Source organism: Carlito syrichta, unplaced genomic scaffold (genome assembly GCF_000164805.1).
Source record: "Carlito syrichta isolate Samal-C Ts95f unplaced genomic scaffold, Tarsius_syrichta-2.0.1 Scaffold305726, whole genome shotgun sequence".
In the NCBI taxonomy this organism is placed as follows: Eukaryota; Metazoa; Chordata; class Mammalia; order Primates; family Tarsiidae; genus Carlito; species Carlito syrichta.
In genome coordinates this window covers 226,727-237,239 of record NW_007249822.1, presented here as the reverse complement: position 1 = coordinate 237,239, position 10,513 = coordinate 226,727, and the positions used below count along the sequence as shown (strand labels likewise).

General features: G+C 47.7%; 1 pseudogene across 1 annotated transcript; it reads right to left on the bottom strand.

Annotated features, from left to right (window-relative positions):
• Positions 1 to 584: 584 nt before the first annotated feature.
• On the bottom strand, positions 585 to 2,213 carry LOC103264797 (annotated as a pseudogene). The gene is made up of 2 exons (XR_504597.1): positions 1,967 to 2,213; positions 585 to 1,646 (listed from the first exon to the last, which is right to left on the bottom strand). The product of XR_504597.1 is annotated as a 26S protease regulatory subunit 4-like (transcript).
• Positions 2,214 to 10,513: the final 8,300 nt, after the last annotated feature.

Here is a 10,513-nt window from a genome sequence, read left to right as displayed (position 1 = left end):
GTGCTGATGGTCTGCATTCGAGAGGCAGGGCACAGGAGGAGCCACAGAGGACTCCTGGGGGGTTTCTGCATGGCTGGGCACCCGAAATCCAGATGAGTACAGGTTTAATGGAGAAAAGTCAAGAGTTCCGTTCTCTTTGCTCCAAGGGACAATGGGGAGCCACTGAGAGCTTTTGAAGCAGGAAATTGACCTGGTCAACACGGGGGTGATGAAAGGAGGTCTTGAACTGAATACGCATATCACCCCAGAGCATTTGTTTTGCCAGAGAAACAGATTCGGTGCCCTTCCTTCCTTCCTTCTTTCCTTTCTTCCTTCCTCCCTTCCTCCCTTCCTACCTTCCCTCCTTCCTTCCCTCCTTCCTTCCTTCTTGTGTGAAAGAGCATTATTGGGAAGTAGAGCCTCGTACAGGGTCTGACAAATAGAGCCCACCCAGTGGGCACTTTGCTCCCCACTCTCTGGAGACAGAGGATGCTTTGCTAACACATATCAACTGCAGCACCGACTCCTCTGGGTGCTTCCCACAGCCTTGTCCTTCTCAGGTCAGAAAAATGCCCAACCACTTTCCCGGTGGCCACTGTGGCTCACTAGAGATAGAGCTCCTCAGGCGTGCCTTCTTGCTTTTTATGAAGAACATTTTCTTTAGATCTCTTAAAGTCTTCATTTGGGACTTTCATTCTACACTCTCTCAAGGCCTTGAGACCAGCTGCTGTACAGATCACCTTGATGTCAGCACCGGAGAGGTCGTCTTTGGCCATGATCAAGTCGTCCAGGGTCACGTTATCAGCCAGCATCATCCAACCTGTGTGAATCTGAAAGATGTGCTTCTTGGTCTTTTCATCAGGCAGGGGGATCTCGATCTTACTGTCAGTGTGGCCTGTTCTGATAAGAGCTGGATCCAGAGTTTCTGTTTGGTTCATGACCACGGTCACTTTCATGTCTCCCCTCAGTCAAACTCATCCAGCTGGTTCAGCAGCTCCAGCATTGTCCACTGAATCTCTCTCTCTCCACCTGAATTCGAGTCGTATCTTTTAGTCTCGATGGTGTCAATTTCATCAACAAACATGATGAAAGGTGCATGTTCTTCAGCAATTGGAAACAATTCCCATATGAGTTTGGGCCCATCACCCAGGTGCTTCTGAATGAGTTCAGAGCCAACCACTCTCAAGAAAGTGGCCTAGGTTTGGTTTGCTTCTGCTTTGGTTAACAGGGTTTTACCTGGGCCAGGCGGGCCATAGAGGATGACACCCTTGGAGGGCCTTCATAATACGAAGGGTAGGTGAGAGGAAGCTATGCAGATTCCTTAGTTTCCTGGATTTGATTGTCCAGCTCCCCGATATCAGTGCAGATCTCCTGGGGGGCCTTCTCCACCTTCATTGCCATGACTGGGGGTCTGTGTTGTTCGTCAGCACTCCCATCATGCCATGCACCTTGTGCGTGAGCACAGCTGAGCAGCCTGGCTCCAGGATATTCATGTCTACAAATGAAAGAATGTTGACATAGTGTTCGGAGCCCACAAACGATGACACGATGGTGTGGTTGGCAGCAATCATCTCTTCCGAGGTTCGATTGGGGTCCCCCTCAGACCCTCCACTTCTGACCTTTCCTCCACCTGCTTTTCTACTAATGGTTTCATTTGCTCCTGATTTATTTATTTACTTATTTATTTAGAGTTGGAGTCTCACTTTTGTCACCCAAGCTGGAGTGCTGTGGCATGGTCACGGCCACCACATCCTCGACCTGCTGGGTTTAGGTGATCCTTCCACCTTAGCCTTCTAAGTAGCCGGAACTACAGATGCACGCCACCACGCCTCCAGCTTGTTTTTTTGTGATTTATTGTAGAGACAAGTTCTCACCAAGTTGCCCAGGCTAGTCTTGAACTCCCAGGATCAAGCAATCCTCTCGCCTTGGCCTCCCAAAGTGCTGAGATTACAGGCTGAACCACCGCAGCTGGCCTTGTTCCTGATTTCTAATGAATTCTTCCCCCATGAGAAGATAGTCTTAAATTCTCTCCAACTTCAATCATTTTAACCAGCACCAAGTGTTCGATGTCACCAGTGGCAGTTTGCTGGCAGCATCTTGTCCCTTTGTTTTCTTTTTCTTTTTCCCCGCTCTAGCTGGTACAGGAGGTTCATATTTCTTTATCTTGTCCCTGTCATCCTTGCCACCTCCAGGACCATGACCACCACTCTGACTTTGACCCATCTTGCCTTGGCCGTTCGAGCTCAGTGCCCTCTTCTCCAATTGCTAGGACACTAATCTGCCTGGGGAAGGCATCGGAACATCTGGTTGGTGGGAACCTGCTTGTGGGAATTTCTTGTGTATCTATGATTCTGGTGATTCTTTGTTGCTCCCAAGAGTGAGACTCTCCAGATAGAGAGGAGGCAGGTCGCAACTGGCCACTTGGGCAGCTGTGCAAGAGAGTGAACAGGTGAGGGGACAGGCACACCATCAGTGAGCACCATCTGAATGCCCAACTGGTGCTGGACACAGGTGTAATGTCCCCTCATTACCCCAGAGGGGTCAGTGTCAGAGGGTAGAGGAACAGCGCTTTACCCTGCTTCTTCTTTCTTTCAAAGAAAGAGGTTGGATGTGGTGCTGTTACTATCAGTCTCCCCCACTATCATATAAGCCCCATGAAGCTGATTCTTCATCTTGTTCTCTCCTGCACTGCTGGTGCATAGAAAGGCATTGAGACAGACTGGGCTCAGGGGCTCAGCCTGTAATCCCAGCACTTTGGGAGGCCGAGGCAAGTGGATTGCCTGAGCCTGCGGGTTCGATACCAGCCCGGGCAACTTGGCAAGATCTTGTCTCTACAATAAATCAAAAATTAGCCAGGTGTGGTGCCTGTAGTTTTGACTACTTGGAAGGCTGCAGCGGAAGGATCGCCGGAACCCAACAGGTCGATGCTGGGATGGCTGTGAGTGTGTCACCGCACTCTAGCCTGGGCAACACAGTGAGATTCCAAGTCAAAAAAATATTTTTAAAAGGGCAACTCCCTCAAGTCCCCTCCCACTGTGGAAGTTTTTCCATTATCTCAATAAATCCTGCTTTCTTTTTTAATTTTATTTACTTATTTTTAATTTTTTTTGAGTTGGAGTCTCACTCTGTCGCCCAGACTGGAGTGCAGTGGCCACTCCCGGCCACCGCAGCCTCGACTTGCTGGGTTCTGGAGACCCTTCCGCCTCAGCCTTCCGAGTAGCTGGAATTACAGGCATGCGCTACCATGCCTGGCTGATTTTTTGATTTATTGTAGAGATGAGGTCTCGCTGCCTAGGTGGGTCTTGAACCCGCAGGCTTAGGCAATCCACTCACCGCAGCCTCCCAAAGGCGCAGGATTACAGGCTGAGCCACCGAGCCCGGCTAATCCTGCTTTCGAAAGAAAGAAAGAAAGAAACAGAGAGAGAGAGAGAGAGAGAGAGAGAGGGAGAGGGAGAGGGAGAGGGAGAGAGAGAGAGAGAGAGAGAGAGAGAGAAAGGTATTGAGATACAGGAACAGTACCCAACACTTCAACATTGATGAAATATTGACCACATGCCTGTTACTAATTCTTTTTAACTTCCAAATGGCCCACGAGGTGGGTACTGCTTTTGGTCCCATTTTATAAATGAGAAAACTGAGACACAAAGGGATGGAATAACTTGCCCAAGGAAGTAGTAGAACTGAGAATCCCAGGCAGCCTGGCTGCAGAACTTGAGGTCAGAGAAGAAAGCCTTTTGTTTTCAAAACCCTTTTGTTGAATGAATCAATGACCTTGCTTGGGTCACACAGGGAAACTGGGATTCCGACTATGACTGCACTGACCAATTTGAAATCAAATCAGTAGTTCTCCCTGGAGACAGTCTATCTCCTGCCCTCACACACACACCTACCATCAGGCCACATCTGCCTGCATCTTCCTGGGGTGTGGTGGTCCAGGAGAGTGCAGTTGGGGTTCCCCACTACTCCATTGGAGGGGAGACCACAAGTGTGCTGTGCTCAGAAGCACCCCAGTACCAGAACACAGGCTTCCTCCAGGCTACCACACCTTGCTAGGCCCCAGGCACCCTGACTACCCCAAGTAGGCAAGTAGGCAAGGTGCACAGGAGGTAAGTCGGGTGGATCTGAGAGATGCCCAGAGCATGACCAGTGCCCTTCCTGCTGCTTCTGAGTCATTCTCCTCACTGAAGCCCACAAGGATAACCAAAGCCTTTCAAGTCTGGGTCCCTGGTCACACCCTACTGACCTCATCCCTCATCCTCCCTTCCCCAGTCCAGAAAATCATTCGATATTCTGGGGCTCGGTCACCTAGCTCTTCACCTGTTCTCCCCAAATCTATTGATTAGAACATGAACCTAAGCTCTGACTCAGGGCTTGGGTTCTTAAACCCAAAAGGCCAGACTCAGGAAAATCAAAATGGCATTGGAAACATACAAATCTTGGCCTCGGAATTCAAAGTTCTAGCATTTGAAACTTGAAAGTATTGGCTTTTGGCTGGGTATGGTGATTCATGCCTGTAATCCCAGCACTTTAGGAGGCCAAGACAGGAGGATTGCTTGAGTCCAGGAGTTTGAGACAACCTGGGCAATATAGCCAGACTGCATCTCTACAAAAAGTATTGGCTTTTGAAACTCAAAGATTTTTTTCCCTTTTGTTTCTGCTTCTCATTATTTCCCTGAAATACTGACTGTCACTAGGAGATGCGAAAAGAGCAAAGGATTCAAGGAAAAGGCTGTGTGTGTATGTGTATGTGTGCGTGCATGCGCGCACGCACACATATGAGAGAAGGAAGGGCATCAGTAAATATTTGTAGATAAAGAGTTTACAAACTCTTTCTCCTCTTAGAACAAATTTGACCTTGGGTTAACGTACCAATTCTGTCAACCCTAGAAACCACATAAAGGTAGAATGCTGGCTGTGTTGCCAGGCAACATTTCTTATATTAAAATGACCCTTGATTGGTGAATTGCTTGTGAACTGGGAAGACCATGAATGAAGTACAAATGTCTGATGGAGATGCCATAATGTTGGACTTTGCTGTGTGCAATGGCTCTTAGAACTGAGTATATCTCCTGCAGGCACCTTGGAAGCTCTGCTCATGGAGCTGTGATTACAAGAGACATTGGCTCCTATGAGCAAGAGTCTCTAGACCTGTGCTGAGCTACCCAGTGTGAATATCCTCTCCCAGACCTGAGTGGTCATCGTCATCTTGGGACCAAATACGACTAGATCCTGGACTGCTGTGAGGACTCCCATGGATAGGAAGGGCCTGGTGCTGTCCTCGGACAAGCTGCTTCCTGGACTGTGTCCTGAGTGACAAGTGTGTCCTGTGGTCAGGTGTGAATTTCATTTTCTAGTTGAACCCAAACAGACCCCTGGTTATCTTACTTTTTTGTTTCAATCACAGCAGGGGAGGCACTTAGAAGCTACAACTTAGCAGAAGCAACATCTGTAATGAGAGGAAAGGTAAGTGCCTACTCCATGCCTGGGTCTTCCGCTCATACCATCCCACAGCACTCTCTTCAAATAAGGATAACCATGCCCGTTTCACAGAAGAGAACACTGGGCTTCCAGAGAGAAACTTACTGAAGGTCACACTACAAGCTAGTGGAGAGCCTGGAGTTGAACCTGAGCTGGTCTGGATTTGAAAGACCCATATTCAAGTACTGGTTCTGCGGAGTATAAGCTAAGAGACCTGTGTGCCGTTCCAGAGTTCAGCCTCTTCCTTAAAATACATGGACGCAAACATACCACCACAGACGCTGAGAGGCTAAAGATAAGTCTGCTCAAGATAGTCTGTCAGGCACTGTAGCGCAGCAGAATTCAAAATCTTCCCTCTCCCCTGCCCTGTCTGCTGCCACCCCACCCCAGGGGTTGTACTACCTGACAACAGCTTCTAGTTGTCATCGGTTACATAGCAGATGTGCCCAGTTCTGCAGAACAGCATTTCCTTGGCGCAGATCATCCCAGGGCACAGCTGGGACAGAGGTTCTGGCTGTGTCTGCAGCCAAATCTAATTCAAAATGAGGAGACTGGTTGCCAGCTTTTCATATCACCTCTGGCAAGTGTGAGTAAACAGAGCCTTTGTGAGAGCAGTGAAGTGAGTCCATACATCCAGTAAATATTTGATGATCACCTATTTTGTGTCAGGCACTGTAGCTACCATTATCTGTAAGCACACATAATCCCTGCCCTTAGGGTTTCAATCTAGATAGAGAAATAGACACTCATTAAGCAGTCACTCAAATTACGTCATAGGCTTTAAAAGCCAGCACATGTTACAAAGGCAAATTGCAGGATGCTATGAAAATTCATAACTAAGCCGGACTCGGTGGCTCAGCCTGTAATCCCGCGCCTTTGGGAGGCTGAGGTGAGTGGATTGCCTGAGCCCATGGGTTCGAGACCCACCTGGGCAACTTGGTGAGACCTCATCACTACAATAAAACAAAAAATTAGCCGGGTGTGGTAGTGCACGCCTGTAGTTTCAGCTACTTGGAAGGCTGAGGCAGAAGGATCGCTGGAGCCCAGCAGGTCGAGGCTGCGGTGGCTGGGAACGGCCACTGCACTCCAGTCTGGGCGACAGAGTGAGACTCCAACTCAAAAAAAAAGGAAATTTCATAACTAGAGGCCTGTTGTGAACTGCTGTTGTTGTTCCCACCCCATCTCATGCCCTCATCTTCCTAATGTTCCTTTGGGGACCCACTTTTCCATCAGTCTATGTGATTCAGGAGGGGATGAGTTTAGGGTAGGTACATGATCCTGGCCGATCAGAGCACTCCACTCCCTGACCACTTCAATGATTGGCCAAAAATGTGCAGGCAACCTACTTCTGGTCAATGAGGTTCAACTCTGGGACTTTAGTAGGGATCACTGGGAAAGGGAAGTTCTAAGCAAGAAGGTCAAATATCTGGAGCTGCCATGGAGGCCTCAGGGGAGAGACCGCCCAAGTCTGGAGTCTCACAGAGGGAAGGTGAGAGATTTGTCAATAGGCAGCGTCTGGGTGATGTCATTTGAGAGCTAGACCCAACATTACCTGAAGCCAGATACTCCCTGGGCTTTTCTGTTATCTAAACCACCATCCTTTTTGGCTTAAGTTACTTTAAGTTTACTTTTCCACCACTTGGAATCAGGGACTGTGCCTGGTATAGGACTAAGGGTTTTGGAAGGCTTCCCTGAGAAGCGACATTCATGCTGCCTGCCAAAGGACAAGCATGAACTAGGCAAAAAGGTTAAGTCCGAAGTCAATGGTTTAGGGGCTTGAAAACTCTGAGAAATTCTGGAAGGGGGAGGGGCCTTCATCCTGTGTAGAAAGAAAAAGAATTCATGAAGGGAGGTCACCATGGAGAAAAGGCAAATCGTAAATCATACTTAGCACTTAAATCATTTGTTGCTTTTCATTCCAATAAACATGGAAATGTTTATCTCAGTTCACTTTTGATTTTGATAAGATGTACATTATAATAAGCTCCCTTTGCAGACAGAAAACGGCCTTCTCTGCACTGGCCTTTCTCAAGGGGCAAGGCCTAAGTCTGACTTCAAAAGCACCTCTGCTTCTGGCTTTGGAGTATTTTTTAAAGAAAAAAAGAGAGGGGAAAGGGGAGGGAGAGAGATAAGGAGGGAGAGAGGGAAAGAAGGAGAGGGAGAAAGGAAGGAAGGAAGGAAGGAAGGAAGGAAGGAAGGAAGGAAGGAAGGAGGGAAGGAAGGGAGAACAACTAAAACAAAAAGCAATAACAGACTGCAAATGGTGCTTTATTTTATTTTTATTTATTTATTTTTGAGTTGGAGTCTCACTCCATCGTCCAGGCTGGAGTGTAGTGGCACGCTCACAGCCACCGCAGACTCAACCTGCTGGGCTCAGGTGATCCTTCTGCCTCAGCCGTCTAACTAGCTGGAGCTACAGGCATGTGCCACCACGCTGACTAATTTTCTTGTTTATTGCAGAGATGAGGTCTCACCAAGTTGCCCAGGCTGGTCTCCAACCCCTGGGCTCAGACAATCCTCTCACCCCAGCTTCCCAAAGTGCTGAGATTATAGGAGTGAGCCACCGCACCCAGTGGTGCTTTCTTTTAAATGCAAATAACCATTTCATAATTTACTAGTTTTATAACATTGTATAATATTGTGTTCCAGATTCTCTTAAATTTTAAGCATTTTTTAAATTACAAAAGTAATAACCACATTTAGAATGTGCAGAAGAGAAACAAAAATTCTTTCTAATTTCCTCATTTCAACCCATCCAAAGTTAGTTTTTTGGTGCCGTTCTTCTCTCGTCTGGCTATTTCCATGCAACTGTAGAGACCAGCACTGCTTTTCAGGCTTTGCTGTGCATGTGGATCACCCAGGGATTTGCTAAAATGCTGATGCTGACTCAGTAGGACTGGGGTGAGGCCCAGGCTTCTGCATTTCTAATAAGTTTCCAGGTGCCAGACCACATACTGAGTCATAGCACACTGCAATTTGCTTTTGTAACATGTACTGGCCTTTAAAGCCTATGTAGTAATTTGAGTGGTTACTTGAGTCAGTCAACTCCAGGCTGTGACCTCAGGCAAGCCACTTAGTGGTCTTCTACTGAGCTCCAAACTGGATTAAAGGGTCAAAGAGTCAAGCAACATCCAAGATACCAATGTCTAAGTGCTGCAAAAACATCACTGAGAGAACCGTGTGGGTTTAACAGGACAACTTTGAGAAGCCACTGAAGTGGGAGTGAGACCCTGGAAGAGGCTGTTTCAGAAGGAGACTCCAAGGAGGGTAGACCCTAATAGCTTCTAAGGAGGGTGGCCCAGGAGCTACAGGGTTGTCTTACAGGGAGGCAGGGATAGTACAAGATTGGGGTCCGAGTGAAATTACTCACAGTATGGAGCACAGACCAAAGTTGCTCCCCATTTCCTTCTCTCCCCTTCCTCACACAACACAGCCCCTTTTCCACGTGAATGTTAAACACGTATCTATTACATTTGCCTGGTGGGCCACATTACTTCTGAGGACTGAATTGGACCTTTTTTTCTCTTGCCCACATTCCTTCCCAATGGGCCTGAGGAGCTACACCTTACAAACAATAAAATATTATTAAATGAGTTTTTTTTTTTAAATAACCCTGAATAATGTAGCTTACTTTCCAATCTAACTCTGGTAATAGCATCACATAGCAGATAGCAGACCCCTTATTTTAAGTATTCCTTTCTACTGACTCTAAGTTTTTAGAGGAAGCTTAACTCTTTCAATCAATTGCCAACTAAAGAATCCCTAAAACCCATTTGTGACTTGGATGCTCCCACTTCCAGATGTCCTGCCTTTTCAGGCTGAACCAATGTATACCTTCCACGTGTTGATTTATTATTTTACCTGCGATTCCTGTCTCCCTGAAATATATGAAACGAAACTGTAACCTGACTGCCTCGGGTGCGCTTTCTCGGGACCTCTTGAGACTGTGTTTCCCTGGGCCACAGTTACTCATCATTGGCTCAAAATAAACCTCTTTAGATGTTTTAGGCAAAATTTTGTTCCATCATCACCTGAGATCTCAGCTTTGCCATGTGTTCGCTGGGCATGTTCCCAACTGAGATCTTAGGACGTTAAGTCTTTAATATACCTGCTTGGGAACGGGGGGCACCTCTGCAAGAGGCATTCATTAAGTAAGTCTCCATGACCCCAGCAAGGCCTGACCTACCCTCTCCTCTGCTTACCCCACACAGGCATCTGCCCTCTGCCCTCCCCAGCCTCCCACAGGAGAAAAGCCCTTCCTCTTAGCCTGGCGTTCCAGTATCCATGATGTGTCTCCTTCTAGCACTTCTGCCTCATTTCCAGGACTATGGAAGCACTCCAAGTTCCCACCTCCATGTCTCTGCTATGCTCTTCCTTCGTCTCAAGTGCCCTTCCTTGCTTTATCACTAAAGAACAAGCTTCTATATATCCCTCAAAGCCTAAACCAGAGGCCCCCTTCTTCAAAAGTCTTCTAGGCCTTTTGTGCAGTGGTTAACCTCTTTCCCCATGCCTTCTTTGTGACTTGTACAGACCTCACACAAGGCATGAACTCTTGGTAGCAAATGGCTTAGGAGAAAAACAAGAGGGAGGAGAATTTGTTGGTTTAAGTAACAGAGAAGTCCAGGTGTTAGAGCTGGCTTCAGACACAGCTGAGGCAAAGGATTAAACCATCCTGCTGGATCTCTGCTTCCGGCTGTCTATTGGCTCTGCCTTCCTTTGTGTGGGCTTCTCTCTCAGGCAGCCCCAGGAGCCCCTCAAAGCTCCATGCTTTACCTTGCCAGTTTTAGGTTCAGCCGATGGCTTCACTCTCCCAGTGGCCCCGAAAAAAGTCCCAGAATTGAACCTCATTGGTCCAGCTTAGGTCATATGCTAATACTTGAACCCATTGCCCTAGCCAGGGGTCGGATGCTCTGATTGACCCAACCTGAGTCACATGGCCACCCCTGGGGCCAGAAGGTCTGCAGTGGGGAGGAGCAGATTCTGGAGGGAAGTGAAGGGCCTGGAACCCAAAGCCCAATGGGGACCTAGAAGCCAAAACCCACAAGTGCCCACCATA